The sequence below is a fragment of the Schistocerca nitens genome, chromosome 8 (assembly GCF_023898315.1).
Source record: "Schistocerca nitens isolate TAMUIC-IGC-003100 chromosome 8, iqSchNite1.1, whole genome shotgun sequence".
Classification (NCBI taxonomy): Eukaryota; Metazoa; Arthropoda; class Insecta; order Orthoptera; family Acrididae; genus Schistocerca; species Schistocerca nitens.
Window position 1 is genome coordinate 554,847,300 of NC_064621.1, and position 16,641 is coordinate 554,863,940.

General features: G+C 44.0%; 2 protein-coding genes across 4 annotated transcripts in view; one reads left to right on the forward strand and one right to left on the reverse strand.

Annotated features, from left to right (window-relative positions):
• The window catches only part of LOC126198920 (zinc transporter 1), a 700,140-nt gene extending 694,462 nt beyond the window's left edge, over nucleotides 1-5,678 (reverse strand). For 2 of the 3 annotated variants that reach the window (XM_049935550.1, XM_049935549.1), the window contains exon 1: nucleotides 5,555-5,678. The gene's annotated coding sequence lies outside the window, so the exon portion shown is untranslated. The remainder of the gene's footprint in view (nucleotides 1-5,554) is intronic. The other variant, XM_049935551.1, reaches the window with a different exon arrangement.
• The window catches only part of LOC126198919 (protein SPT2 homolog), a 604,823-nt gene that overhangs the window by 435,214 nt on the left and 152,968 nt on the right, over nucleotides 1-16,641 (forward strand). The window lies entirely within an intron of this gene.

Here is a 16,641-nt window from a genome sequence, read left to right on the forward strand (position 1 = left end):
GCATATTTTACAGAGGTAACTACTACCAACTCTGAGAGTTGTTGGAGAGTCCACGTGATCGAAGTGACTAGCTTGGCATCATATCACACGACAGATATCTGATTGGGTGTTTCAACTGGTCTTACACCCTTACTTAAGGCTGGTGCTAATTATGATATATACACTATCCGATCAAAAATATCCGGATACCTCTTGCTAATGCTGAATTGACCGCCAGATGTCAAGAGAGGCGAACCCGCCAGTATAAAAGAAGGCGGGGAGTGTTGTGTTGTGTTGTCAGCATGGAAGCAACCAGTAACAGGAGAACGGGTTGGACTGATTGTAAGTGATTTCCACGGCAAGTGGAAGGAGAGATGTACTGAGATACCGCAAGTGGGAGGGATTTGTGTGTGTATGATAAAACCCCTTCCCCTGGAAAATTCCTCTCCTTCACAGCTCCTCTGCACGACGCGTCACTCATCTCGTTTCTACTGAGACTGCAGTGCACGTGAGCTGCCTATTTGCTTCCACCGCCCTGTGTGGAATGCGTTAGTTGTAATTAACGCTCACCAACCTGCACTCTCCTATAGTTCTTGTCCCCTGCGCAGAAAACAGCGCGTAGGTCGTGAATCCGTTATCCTGAGGCTGCAATGAACTCTTAGCAAGGAACAGAATAATAAAATTTTCAATTATTTTGTGTGTACGGGATACCATTCGCTTTTTATTGGCAGAACAGACAATGTCAATTACATTCCACTTTATGAATTACAAATAATTTCCAATCTTCACACTTTCATAAAAAATAAAACAATAAACTGCGTACTTGAGTAATTACTATCAGGTTGCATATCCAGATATTGCTAGTTAAGTCTTTGACGATACCGACCAAGGCAGACATGTCTGTCTTCCGAGGCTGACCAACCAGCTCTGATCTTAAAACTGAACCGCTTCGCCCGCCATCCAAGTTAGGCGCGATCCGAAGATCTCCGAAGTGATCCGTCTTCCTTTTCCCTTAGCTATCGTTTATTATATTGTTAGTACTTAACGATTTTGAAGTAATTGAATGGTAGCCTGCTAATGACAGATGCTTTTCATTAAAATGCAAGTAAATTCACTGGTTAGTTTTTCTAATATTAATAATAGAAGTTTATCATTATGGCGCGCTACTTCCGAAAGTAGCAGCCAATCGCGGAGAAGGACGACAATTTAGGCGGCATTTCTTACGATATCCGTACCGAACAAACCATCTGTCATCGGTACCTCACACCACATTACGCCATCTTCCCACCGCTGCCTTCTCTGCTGCTTTAAGAAGGGACCCTTGTAGCGGAATGTGATGGCTGTAAAGCCAGAAATATTACATGTGAACTGGCCACTCGACGTAACCTGAGCAATAGATGATAAAAACCATTCTAAAGCCAAGATCGGCCAAAATAATTTTATTCAAGACAACCGGTTTCAACAGTCTTAGCAGTCATCTTCAGGTCGTAAATATTTTCTTTTTTTTTCTTTTTTTCTTTTTTTTTTGCAGTAAAATATGTCCATTTTTGCTTAACTTCATGCAAACGATGTCAACTTGATAAAACTCAGCGCGTTATAAAAATTTGTCATCACTAAAATGTTTAAAAACACACAGCACCTTGTCCGAAAGACCACGTCCTTACACATAGTGCTCACAGATGCTTGTTGCATGATACAATACTGGTGTTTACATATGCTGGGCTCATAAAACAGATCCGTCAGGGACATTTCAACACTTCTAAAGCTGCCCAAGCTGACTGTTGGTGATTTGACTGTGAACTGGAAACGAGAAGAAACAACCACATCTAAACCATGCAAGGTCAGGCGGACCTCACATGTACTGGCGGGCACGGACCGTCGAGCATCGCAAAAAATCGCGAAGTGCTACCGGCAGCCCAGACAGCACAAATACCGTGCGTAGGGAGTTAGAAAGATTGGACTAGTGTTCCAGTAGCTCGTCACAAGCAACACATTTCGGCAATCAATGCTAAGTGACGCTTCGGGTGGTGTAAGGAGTGACTAATCCTGCTATACCAAGCTGTAACTCGACAGATGGGCCTGCTTATGGCGTATGCCTGGAGAACGTCACCTACCTATCGTTTTTTTCTTCGTGGTTAGGGTGTGATCCCCTTACCGCGCTTCAAGAAAAGGAGCGCATTTTATAGCATTGCGTGCTGCGTACAGTAGAGGAACATTTCGGAGACGAGGATTGTACCGGCACGACAATGCACCCTGTTATAAATCAAGATCTGTGAGGCTATGGTTTATGTACAAGAACATCCCTGAAACGGGCTGGACAGCCTGTAACTGCGACCTGAACGCAACGGGACGCCTTTGGGATGAGTTAAAACATAGAGTTCGCTCCCCCTGGCAGCGTCCAACGTCACTACCTTCTGTGGTTTGCGCTCTTGATGAAAGGAGGGCTGCCACTCACCTGTAGACATTGAGACACCTCACTGAATGTGTCTACAGCAGGTATCAAGCCGTCATAAAGTGTCTAAGAGCCACTTTACAAATAACCTGGCCTAGCCTCGTGAGACTTTCGCAGAGTAGTCTCTCGCCCGTTTGACACTTTTACATTCATCAATGTACTTCGTTTTGCTCTGAAGATGGCATGTAGATACGCCGAAACTGGTAACAAAATGGAATTAAATTTGCGAGCTTGACTATCAAGAATTTTTCTGAATCGACAGCTTCAATAAAACAGACTGCGTTTCTCCCTTTTCACCACGTCGAACAGTTAGACTGGTCCTTTACTCAGAAATGCTTTTCTTGCTATCGTGAGTCTGCATTTTATACAGTTTGTCCCAGGGGGAACGGTCATTATTCAGGGATGTGACATGCACGATCATTCGAAGCAAACAAGTCTGGTAAACACGGGCTCCAAAATGCATTCCTCAAGAACCGTAAGCACTGCATCTTCGATACTGTGAAACATACCACTTCCACTCTTTGTTTGCCATATTTTGGGAGGAGGTAGCATGGACCAAAACAAGAAAAAAAGTCCTGTAAACGTTGGATTTAAAGCGTTATGAGCTCAGAGCTTTAAAGATACGCATGTTAGAGCCAATGTTTACTAGACATTTTTGTTCCGAATGGTCGTTCGAGTCATAACACCATATGTTAATCATTCCTCCTGGGACACCCTCGTATAATCTCTAGTTCGGCAATGTAATCTACTAGTATGCTACAATTGGGGAAATTCGGTTCCTCGCGGAGTGGAACCGGCCGTCTTTCTTCCCACGCAGTTCAGAATGAACTTGGAAGGGAGAAATTGAGACTATGAGACTTACCCATGCTGCAACCAACACCCCCCACCCAAGATAAACACACACTATTCATCATTTTCTAGAGACCTCAAATATGTGGAGATATTAAACCCCAAGAATTGAGCAATAGTAGAGCATCTTTTTAAGAAGTAGTTCATCTTCCGAAACAATGTTGTCTACTGTATGTGACTGTGCTCGAGGATTCATTTTAAAAAGCACTCCAAGATCTCTTACGTCTCGAGCATAACGCAAAGTAGTGTTTTCCCGAAAGGTAACGCCTTTTTGACCCAGTTTCTGGACTGACCTGTTTTTCTCAGACTTGGTCACGTGTGGCTGGGATCCCTCAAGTACTGGTAGGCCCCTCCACTGGAGGCGAGAAGTCGGGTCCCGCACAGCGTTTCCACTGATGGCGCCACTTTGCCACCAATTGTTCAGATGCGACTGCTTCGGTCTCGCGTGTCTGTAGACGGCGGGTGTCCTCCATTCTAACAAAGCACAACACGGTTGCCTGCAGGCGTCTTTCTAGAGCTGTTACAGCGTTGCTCTACCGCTGTTCACTCGCAAACAGAAGGTACCGACCACATCCACATCGGTCCTGAGACTCAGGTATGGAATCGGCTCGGCAGACTTCTCGAGCGGTAGAATCTGATATTTTACTTGAAGAAGAGAGTTCATCATGGGCGAAAGTAACGTCAGTTGTGCTCCAGAGAGGAATGATACGAGCTATCCTCTTTTCCCGGTACCTAAGCCACCCGTCAGATATGGATGACAGAAGTCTAATTCTGTTTGCTACAGCGTACGGGAAAGTGCCGTCGTTCCATGACTGCAGGACGGATCAAGGTGATCTGATCAGAATTTCTGTGTAGTGCGATGGATGGCAGCTCGCAAGTATCCTCCGCCATACACCACTCAGCGCCCTGCGGAATATGCACATGGATGTGTGTGTGTGGGTGGGCATTTAACTGTGCAGTCAAAGGCTTGTAGCACACATCGATGGAGACATTTTGTTTACGTACTCGGCTAACGTTTGTACTGGTGTGCAGCAGGCTTCAACATAAAAACGTAACCGTTGTAACAGGGGTAAGCGCACTACTGAGGATCCATTACAGCAACACATACAGCACACAATCATTTAGACCAAACCTCAGAGCTTCGAGTGACTGTATAACAACCACATTGGCCCGCAAGTCTATGAATTAAGTGTTAGAAAGCTATATGGCTGAAAAGAAAAGAGCAAGTGTCCGAAGAGCTGCTGTATTTCTAAATCATACACAATTTACTATCCACTATGAAAATAAATACCTGACAACAGCAGAATGTTGCCTATTACATATCGTAGTATGTCGTAACGTAGATTGAGGTTGAAAACTGGTGACCTTTTTAGAAGATGCTCAATTCCTCTTAGAGTGCTTTTAGAAGAGAACATGGAAAATTTAGTGGTATTAGCCTCTGCTGTTAAGGCTTTCTGTCCGGTGACTGGTTTGATGCTGCTACTTTACCATTTGTTACGTCTCGATATCTGCCTGAATACTGCACGCTCTATCCACTTGCACCTGCCTGAGGTAGTAAAGCATTGGTCTCTACAATTCCTTCTGGTACCAAATTAACTACTCCTTTACATCTCATAATGTGTTCGATCATTCTATCGCTTCTTTTAGTCTACCTCGAGCCTAAATGTGGTAGTACCTCCTCTTTAGTTATACCATCTAACCGTCTTCAGCAATTTTCTGTAGCACTACATTCCAAAAGCTTATATTCTCTCTTTCTCTGTCGACGTTTCACTTCCATGTAAGACTACAACCCACGCAAATACTTTCAGAAGAAACTTCCAAACAAATTTATACTAGTTGTTAAGAATTTCAATTCTTTTTACTTTTTTTTGCGGAAGCTTTTCTCCCCATTGCCATTCCACAATTTGTATCCTATGTGTTTCAGCCGTGGCAGGTACTATAATATCGAAACAGCAAAATTCGTCTACTAATTTCACCGTCTAATTTCATAACATAATTTTTCCAACTTCAGTCGACTTGATTCTGCTATATTCCACTGCCCTATTTGACTTTAGTGACTACGAACGTAAGCAAGAGACTATGTTCGAAATGGAGTAATATGTACTTAGCACTGTCTGCCTTACAGTTTGTTGTTTGTATTTTGAGTATAGTAATCTAGCATTGGATTGAGGTCGAATGTGACAAAATCGCTGTAGTGAAGCACCGCCACAGCAATGCCGTAAATTTTTCGACGCGACAGTTTCGCAGACTCGTCGCTGCTGGCGTGCAACTTACATGCGGTTTCCCTCCGAGCATCAGCAGCTTGGGCGAATTCTCCGTGCTCGCTGGAAGAGGCAACCCTGCGAGTTCACACGCGGCGCACCGGCTCTACTCGATGTCCGCACTCGGCAGCGGCAAGTGACACACTGACCGATACAGGGCAGCGGCGGTACGCCCCCCCAAGCAGCGCTGGCGCCGCCATGCGCCGGCCGACCGAACCACCGCCGACGCCTGCGCCAGTTTCGCGGTTATGTCACAGTTAATTCGCAGTATGGCGGGAGAGCCATTCACTCTTTGGCACTCGTTACGGTTTCCTGCCCGCGCGCACATTAAACGGCGACATTACTCACTGTTTTATCATTGCGCAGGTAATGAGCTACTGGATTTGCACCCGTGCCTTCTGGCCACAATTGCTTCGCTATTGTTTGCCTTGTTTTGGTTTTTAAGCATGTTTCAACGGAGCTACGTCATTTTTAGTGGGTGCTCTTTATTTTATGGTCTGAAACTTTGTATGAAAATTGAATTAATTTAACAGATTCGAAATGGATGAATGAGATGTTTGAAATCAATGAAGATGCAATATCAAGATAACAGTGAAATGAAGTTCAAAAATACTGAACCCTCAATGCAATGAATACAACACAAGAAAGAAAAATTTTTGCCAGTCGGGGACTCGAGCCTGGAATTCCTGTGTCTCATGAGGTGTCGCCCTAACAGACAAATTTACCTCATGTGACTTACTCTTCCGGTATCACTGACGTTTCTTCGACGTTCATTCCCAAACACTGCTACCAAAGGATCCCGCGCTCGGTATGAGGAAACAGCACCACGAAATATTCGTAGCATCCCAGGTTTTCGTTATTATTTCATGTCATTGGATTTTCATTGACTCAGTTCCCGCGGACTTTATTTATCTGACGCCAGTGAAGTTAATTCTTCTGACACATCGCATGTGGCAGGGCAAGGTCAATCATATCTGTTCTTTCTGTTTGTACTCAAGTAGTATGAGGGAGACATCAGTCACAATGATTGTCTGAGTTAGGTTTGAAGGTGTAATCAGAAACGGTACGAAAAGGCTTCAGGCAAGTCTTACACTGCTGCAAGTGGGCCACAAATTAAAAGCATGTTACATGTGTGTGCGATAACAGAAAAGAGCGCTAGTAACTTATTTCGACGTAGCAATTATTCTTACTCCCATCTACACAATAAATAGTGAGGAAAAGGACCAAGAACATTTATTGCGGAGAACTGATACATTACTGAGTTATCATCAAGCCCGACAACAAGACAGTAATTGACTACAACATAAATCACATAATTTTCACCGCGACTCTCTTTGCTGCACGGAATACGCGCAGGGAGCCCTCCGCGCGGCAACTCGAATCTCTCTGTCAGACACTGGTGATGAGCTGCCCGCGTCCGTTGCTTACACAATACGTACTGGTCGCCACAAGCTTCAGGGTTGGGCATAAAGGGCATCAATGAAACCACATTTTGCGGTCGAAATGACAGTTCACAGTGCGATGAGCAACAGGGAGCGTTCTTGACAACGTTTGACACTACTGATACCCTCCGACGTTTCAACCCTGCTCTAAGGACATAGTGGATTGCATCCCCGTTACAAGTGATCTAACCTCTTTGGAAGCTAGCGTTACCGCTATTTTTACTCTCGTGCACAGGCTAAAACCACTAGCAACTGTTCCAAACCATTAGGCTAAATGTGAACGTGATCTGTAGCAGGAAAGGGTACTTAGGGGCCCCGCAAAGGCTCAAAATCATGAAAAGTTCAATTTTTACTTTTTTGCGTTTTCTGAATCTGCAGACTATTACCTTTTAATAGATATATAATTTATTCAATTCCGAAGACTACAACAATTTTTAAATTTTTTTTGAAATGTGTTCTACATGGGCGTGACCCACTGTGGCGCTGTTAAACTGCTGTCAAATGGTGTTATTATTAACGTCCGTGTTCATCAGGTACATTTTAGTGATGTGAGATAAAGTATGTGTTGTGGCTAACCTGTGATGGTTCAATATATATCGCTGGTGTGATTGTCGATTGTTTCATGTTTATTTACTCTGTCGTTATTTCGAAAATATTCCTAATTAATTCTGTTTCTTGAGTCTCTGTTTTGTTGAAGTATAATAATGAGTAAAAGTAAAGTTATTAGAAATCCTCTGAAGGCTTTTAAGAAAAGGAGAAATGTTGGAAAGCCAAAGGTATGTGTTATTACTGTAAACAATAAAGACGATGAAAATCCCCAACATAGCTTGTGTCCCAAAGAAGAAGACAGTTGGTGTAAATATAACAAAGGATTGCTAACTGGTGAAGTGTACACTCATAAGCATAGTCTGCCTCATGCAATAATGGAGGTGATGAAACCTATTTTCAGAGACGTAGCAGCACCTGAACTGTTGAAAAAGTGTATTACGGAAAAACTCAAAACCCCAATGAAAGTGTAAATAGTGTTATATGGTCGAGAATCCCCAAGACTGTATTTGTTGGAATAGAAACACTTCACTTTGGTGTGTATGATGCTGTTGCGACTTTCAATGATGGCAACATTGTAAGGTGCAAGGTATTTAGAAATATGGGAATGAAGATAGGTTCTAACGCGGTACGAGCGATGCTTGCTTTAGACAAGGAACAACTTCGGGCTGCAGACAGGGCTGTAAAGAGTCTAGAAATACAAGCAAGAGTAAACAGGAGGAGGAACAAGAGGAAGCTGGAGGAGGAGTTTGCAGAGGATGAAGATAATCCATCCTATGGACCTGAAATGCACTAAAAAGTTAATCCAATCTTTGTCGCTCGATTCCCAAAACTTTTATTTTCTCATACTAATTACATGTTTTCTAAGGATCTTCCAAACATATTTGTTTCAAACTTTCAGTAAATGTTACACAGTACCTTCTGCATAATTTAACACAGCCTTTTTCCAAAAAACTGTATATTTTTGAATATATAAATAAAAAATTGCAAAAAAATGTTGTGAATTTTCATTACAATTGAAAAAAAATCATCTTTAATAACTGAACTAAAATTTTGTAAAATCCCTGTGTTATGTTGTAGCCCATATTCCAATAAATAATCTGTAAAAAGTTCAACTTCCTACCTCAAATACTTTGTGAGGAAAGATGTAATTTATAAGCGTTATTTTAACATTGCAAGTATAGGGCGTTCCGGAGACCCTCAAGCATTTTCATCCCTCCTTTTTCGCTCCCTCCTATGGCGTGATCACGGGGAGATGCAGCATTAAGATGTACACGAATAAAACCGTAGCCGGTCGCGGTGGTCTCGCGGTTCTAGGTGCGCAGTCCGGAACCGTGCGACTGCTACGGTCGCAGGTTCGAATCCTGCCTCGGGCATGGATGTGTGTGATGTCCTTAGGTTAGTTAGGTTTAAGTAGTTCTAAGTTCTAGGGGACTTATGACCTAAGATGTTGAGTCCCATAGTGCTCAGAGCCATTTGAACCATTTGAATAAAACCGTAAAGCGTTTCTCTAAGACTGCCCAGTTCCTCAGTACACTGGGTACCACTCACTCACCTTAGTTGAGCACGTTACAAATGTACGGGGTGACAATTATTGAACAATATGAAATAAAATCGTCATAACTTCTGAACGGTTTGCATTAGGACGTTCAAGCTGCACGGTTGGCCGCGGGGCACGATGGGAATTAGTATGCACATGCACACGCGCCTTCTTGTTGTCGCCCATTTGCACGTGAAAATGTCGCGGTCAGCGTGCCTGATCGTATAGCGCTTCTGAAACCAAGTATTCGATCAGTAACAGCGCAACTGCGGCTCAAAGGGAGTTTGCGACCGAGTCCAAGAACTTGATTCGCAAGCCTGAGAGAACGGGTAGTGTTCGCGATTACAGTGTCGGCAACGTCGGTCGTCCAAAAAGAGTGAAAACGCCTGGAAACATCGAAAAGACAGACGCTGTGTTTCAAACCAGCCCCAGAAAATCGATCAGATGAATGTGGTTTGATTGAGCGACGAAGTTCACTTTCATTTAGATGGGCTCGTCAATAAGCAAAATTGGCGCATTTGGGGGACTGAGAGTACGCGTTACGCGATCGAGAAATCTCGTCACCCTCAACGGGTAGTTGTAGAATTCTGGAACACGTATTATGTTCGAGTGTAATGACTTTTCTGGAAACTAGAAATCGACTCTGTAGGAATCAGCATGCGTTTCGAAAAACACGATCGTGTGAAACCCAGCTCGCGCTATTCGCCCACGAGACTCAGAGGGCCATAGACACGGGTTCCCAGGTAGATGCCGTGTTTCTTGACTTCCGTAAGGGGTTCGATGCAGTTCCCCACAGTCGTTTAATGAACAAAATAAGAACATATGGACTATCAGACCAATTGTGTGATTGGATTGAAGAGTTCCTAGATAACAGAACGCAGCATGTCATTCTCAATGGAGAGAAGTCTTTCGAAGTAAGAGCGATTTCAGGTGTGCCGCAGGGGAGTGTCGTAGGACCGTTGCTATTCACAATATACATAAATGACCTTGTGAATGACATCGGAAGTTCACTGAGGCTTTTTGCGAATGATGCTGTGGTATATCGAGAGGTTGTAACAATGGAAAATTGTACTGAAATGCAGGAGGATCTGCAGCGAATAGACGCATGGTACAGGGACTGGCAGTTGAATCTCAATGTAGACAAGTCTAATGTGATGCGGAAACATAGAAAGAAAGATCACATATCATTTAGCTACAATATACCAGGTCAGCAACTGGAAGCAGTTAATTCCATAAATTAGCTGGGAGTACGCTTAGGAGTGATTTAAAATGGAATGATCATATAAAGTTGATCGTCACTAAAGCAGATGCCAGACTGAGATTCATTGGAAGAATCCTAAGGAAAGGCAATCCGAAAACAAAGGATGTAGGTTACAGCACGCTTGTTCGCCCACTGCTTGAATACTGCTCAGCAGTGTGGGATCCGTACAGATAGTGTTGATAGAAGAGATAGAGAAGATCCAACGGAGAGCAGCGCGCTCCGTTACAGGATCATTTAGTAATCGCGAAAGCGTTACGGAGATGACAGGTAAACTCCAGTGGAATACTCTGCAGGAGAGACGCTCAGTAGCTCGGTACGGGCTTTTGTTGAAGTTTCGAGAACATACCTTCACTGAGGAGTCAAGCAGTATATTGCTCCCTCCTACGTACATCTCGCGAAAAGACCACGAGGATAAAATCAGAGAGATTAGAGCCCACACAGAGGCATACCGACAATCCTTCTTTCCACTAACAATGCGAGACTGGAATAGAAGGGAGAACCGATAGAGGTACTCAAGGTACCCTCCGCCACACACCGTCAGGTGTGATTAGTCCTTCATGGCACGGTGACTTCCGAACGGTAGATAAAGGTTTGGGAAGATGATTTCATCCCCATTATCCAAAGTGACACTGATTTCGACAAGATGTGGTTCGTGCAAGTCGAAGCTCGACCATATCGAGGCAAAAGAGTGTTTGATGTCCTGGAGCAGCATTTTGGGGGTCGCATTTTTGTTCTGGAATACCCAGAGGCTACTGGCATGAGCCTCAATTGGCCGCCATATTCTCCGCATCTGAATAATGTTAAAGACAAGGTGTGCAGCAGTAACACCAAAAACCATCGTTAAGCTGTGTAAGTATGCTGTTGAGGTTTTTATGTTGGTAACGTCACGTAGCGCTCTGCATGAAAATCACTGACTGTGCTGTCTGCAGTCTGTGGCTGGTTTGCATTGTTGGAATTTGCTATTGTAGTGTTGGGCAGTTGGCTGTTAACAGCGCGTAGCGTTGCGCAGTTGGAGGTGAGCCGCCAGCAGTGGTGGACGTGGGGAGGGAGATGGCGGAGTTTTGAGAGCGGATGATCTGGACGTGTGTCCATCAGAGACAGTTAATTTGTAAGACTGGATATCATGAGCTGATATATATATATATATATATATATATATATATATATATATATATATATATATATATATATATATATATATACAGGGTGTTACAAAAAGGCACGGCCAAACTTTCAAGAAACATTCCTCACACACAAATAAAGAAAAGATGTTATGTGGGCATGTGTCGGGAAACGCTTAATTTCCATGTTAGAGCTCATTTTAGTTTCTTCCACCCACGCTCAATGGAGCACGTTATCATGATTTCGTACGGGATACTCTACCTGTGCTGCTAGAACATGTGCCTTTACAAGTACGACACAACATTTCATGCACGATGGAGCTCCTGCACATTTCAGTCGAAGTGTTCGTACGCTTCTCAACAACAGAATCGGTGACAGATAGATTGGTAGAGGCGGACCGATTCTATTGCCTCCACGCTCTCCTGACCTCAACCCTCTTGACTTTCATTTATGGGGGTATTTGATAGCTCTTGTCTACGCAACCCCGGTACCAAATGTAGAGACTCTTCGTGCTCGTATTGTGGACGGCTGTGATACAATACGCCATTCTCCAGGGCTGCATCAGTGCATCAGGCATTCCATGCGACGGAGGGTGGATGCATGTATCCTTGCTAACGGAGGACATTTTGAACATTTCCTGTAACAAAGTGTTTGAAGTCGCGCTGGTACGTTCTGTTGCTGTGTGTTTCCATTCCATGATTAATGTGATTTGAAGAGAAGTAATAAAATGAGCTCTAACATGGAAGTAAGCGTTTCCGGACACATGTCCACATATTTTCTTTCTTTGTATGTGAGGAATGTTTCCTGAAAGTTTGGCCGCACCTTTTTGTAACACCCTGTACATTATGACTTTTGAACACTATTAAGGTAAATACATCGTTTGTTCTCTATCAAAATCTTTCATTTGCTTAGTATGCCTATCAGTAGTTAGTGCCTTCAGTAGTTAGAATCTTCTATTTAGCTGCCAGTATTGGCGCTCGCTGTATTGCAGTAGTTCGAGTAACGATTTTTAAAAGGTAAGTGATTCTTGAAAGGTATAGGTTATTGTTAGTCAGGGCCATTCTTTTGTAGGGATTATTGAAAGTCAGATTGCGTTGCGCTAAAAATATTGTGTCAGTTTAAAAAATGGTTCAAATGGCTCTGAGCACTATGGGACGTAACAGCTGAGGTCATCAGTCCCCTAGAACTTAGAACTACTTAAACCTAACTAACCTAAGGACATCACATACAGCCATGCCCGAGGCAGGATTCGAACCTGCGACCATAGCGGTCGCGCGGTTCCAGACTGAAGCGCCTAGAACCGTCGGCCACTCCGGCCGGCTGTGTCAGTTTAAGCTCAGTCATTTATAATTTGTCTAAGGGGACGTTTCAGCTGAAAACAGCCTTTCAGGAGATCATCGACAGCGTCGATGTTTCGCTATTCGTCTGCGCCACATCATCGCCAATGATGGCAGTCATATCGAACATGGAATAAGTTAAATCCGAAAATCTATTATGAGGTTTTGATGTTGAATAAAGTGTGTGAACATCGTAGTTTCTAACTAATTTACGTTTTTCTCGTATAGTTCAGTAACTGTCACCACGTACCTGTCTGAACTTTGACATGCATTAAGCCTCGTGGCTGGTGTAGCTGCTGAGAGGCAACCCCTTCGACACCTTTGAGGTGGTTGTGCCCGCCAGCAGGCGCTAGAGCAACCGCAAAGTGGAATGCGTGTCGGAAGTTCCCGACAGGTACATTTGTAACGTGCTCCGCTAAGGCTCGTGGGTGGCACCGAAGGCGTTGCCGAACAGGGTGGTCTTAGAGGGACTCTTTCTCATTTTATTCACGCATATTAATGTTGCAACTTCCCCCCCCCCCCCCCCACCTCTCCCCCGTCATGTTGTTGTTGTTGTGGTCTTCAGTCTTGAGACTGGTTTGATGCAGCTCTCCATGCTACCCTATCCTGTGCAAGCTTCTTCATCTCCCAGTTCCTTATTGCAGCCTACATCCTTCTGAATCTGCTTAGTGTATTCATCTCTTGGTCTCCCTCTACGATTTTTACCCTCCACGCTGCCCTCCAATACTAAATTGGTGATCCCTCTACGTCTCAGAAAATGTCCTACCAACCGATCCCTTCTTCCAGCCAAGTTGTGCCACAAGTTCCTCTTCTCCCCAATTCTATTCAATACCTCCTCATTAAATATGTGATCTACCTATCTAATCTTCAGCATTCTTCTGTAGCACCACATTTCGAAAGCTTCTATTCTCTTCTTGTCTAAACTATTTATCGTCCATGTTTCACGTCCATACATGGCTACACTCCATACAAATACTTTCAGAAACGACTTCCTGACATTTAAATCTATACTCGATGTTAACAAATTTCTCTTCTTCAGAAACGCTTTCCTTGCCATTGCCAGTCTACATTTTATATCCTCTCTACTTCGACCATCATCAGTTATTTTGCTCCCCATATAGCAAAACTCCTTTACTACTTTAAGTGCCTCATTACCTAATCTAATTCCCTCAGCATCACCCGACTTAATTCGATTACATTCCATTATCCTCGTTTTGCTTTTGTTGATGTTCATCTTACAGCCTCCTTTCAAGACACTGTCCATTCCATTCGACTGCTCTTACAAGTCGTTTGCTGTCTCTGACAGAACTACAGTGTCATCGGCGAACCTCAAAGTTTTTATTTATTCTCCATGGTTTCTAATACCTACTCCGAAATTTTCTTTTGTTTCCTTTATTGCTTGCTCAATATACAGATTGAGTAACATCGGGGATATGCTACAAACCTGTATCACTCCTTTCCCAACCACTGCCTCCCTTTCATACCCCTCGACTCTTATAACTGCCATCTGGTTTCTGTACAAATTGTAAATAGCCTTTCGCTCCCTGTATTTTACCCTTGCCACCTTTAGAATTTGAAAGAGAGTATTCCAATCAACATTGTCAAAAGCTTTCTCTAAATCTACAAATACTAGAGATGTAGGTTTGCCTTTCCTTAATCTTTCTTCTAAGATAAGTCGTAGGGACAGTATTGCCTCACGTGTTCCAAAATTTCTACGGAATCCAAACTGATCTTCCCCGAGGTCGGCTTCTACCAGTTTTTCCATTCGTCTATAAGGAATTCGCGTTAGTATTTTGCAGCTGTGACTTATTAAACTGATAGTTCGGCAATTTTCACATCTGTCGAGACCTGCTTTCTTTTGGATGGGAATTATTATATTCTTCTTGAAGCCCGAGGGTATTTCGCCTGTCTCATACATCTTGCTCACCAGGTGGTAGAGTTTTGTCAGGACTGGCTCTCCCAAGGTTGTCAGTAGTTCTAATGGAATGTTGTCTACTCCGGGGGCCTTGTTTCGACTCATAACGCCACAGAAGAGCGCCAAAAATTAAGCGTGAAAATGTATAAGTACACTTTCCTGCCACGAATCACTTTCAAATTCTGTAGGATGGTTTTTAACTGTCCGTAGCGGTTCCGACGTACACACACGAGCAAAAAGTTCAGACCACGTTACATTGGGATGCAGTCCCACAGTGTGTCCACCAGTGGAATGTCCGAGGCTGTGAGGGTGTGAGCACTGTCATAAGCTGTCAAGAACGTCTTCGTGTCGCTCATAGCACTGGGAAGCGTCCTTTTCGACTGCGAAATGTATGGTAATCAACGTCGCAGGGAAAGCAGTCGTTTCGTTCACGCCCTTCATACCAACCCCTGAGGCATTTTCGTGTCGATTTTGAGGGGCAGTGTGTCTGAACTGTTTTCCTCGGCCACTCATAAGAAAACCGCGTTGTTTCAATGCTGCGCGTCGCCGTTATGACCTCCACCGCGAAGTTGGCAAAAAAGGGGTGAAATGTGGGTTAGCCGGGTTGTGACGAACTCCCCATCCTGTGGCACGTCCACGTAGGCGTATGTATATATATACAGGGTGTTACAAAAAGGTACGGCCAAACTTTCAGGAAACATTCCTCACACACAAATAAAGAAAAGATGTTATGTGGACATGTGTCCGGAAACGCTTAATTTCCATGTTAGAGCTCATTTTAGTTTCGTCAGTATGTACTGTACTTCACCGCCAGTTGGCCCAATTGAAGGAAGGTAATGTTGACTTCGGTGCTTGTGTTGACATGCGACTCATTGCTCTACAGTACTAGCATCAAGCACATCAGTACGTAGCATCATCAGGTTAGTGTTCATCACGAACGTGGTTTTGCAGTCAGTGCAATGTTTACAAATCCGGAGTTGGCAGATGCCCATTTGATGTATGGATTAGCAAGGAGCAATAGCCGTGGCGCAGTACGTTTGTATCGAGACAGATTTCCAGAACGAAGGTGTCCCGACAGGAACACGTTCGAAGGAATTGATCGGCGTCTTAGGGAGCACGGAACATTTCAGCCTATGACTCGCGACTGGGGAAGACCTAGAACGACGAGGACACCTGCAATGGACGAGGCGATTCTTCGTGCAGTTGACGATAACCCTAATGTCAGCGTCAAAGAAGTTGCTGCTGTACAAGGTAACGTTGACCACGTCACTGTATGGAGAGTGCTACGGGAGAACCAGTTGTTTCCGTAGCATGTACAGCGTGTGAAGGCACTATCAGCAGCTGATTGGCCTCCACGGGCACACTTCTGCGAATGGTTCATCCAACAATGTGTCAATCCTCATTTCAGGTCAAATGTTCTCTTTACGGATGAGGCTTCATTCCAACGTGATCAAGTAAATTTTCACAATCAACATGTGTGGCCTGACGAGAATCCGCACGCAATTGTGCAATCACGTCATCAACACAGATTTTCTGTGAACGTTTGGGCAGGCATGGTTGGTGATGTCTTGATTGGGCCCCATGTTCTTCCACCTACGCTAAATGGAGCACGTTATCATGATTTCATACGGGATACTCTACCTGTGCTGCTAGAACATGTGCCTTTACAAGTACGACGCAAGATGTGGTTCATGCACGATGGAGCTCCTGCAGATTTCGGTCGAAGTGTTCGTACGCTTCTCAACAACAGATTCGGTGACCGATGGATTGGTAGAGGCGGACCAATTCCGTAGCCTCCACGCTCTCCTGACCTCAACCCTCTTGACTTTCATTTATGGGGGCATTTGAAAGCTCTTGTCTACGCAACCCCGGTACTAAATGTAGAGACTCTTCGTGCTCGAATTGTGGACGGCTGTGATACAATACGCCATTCTCCA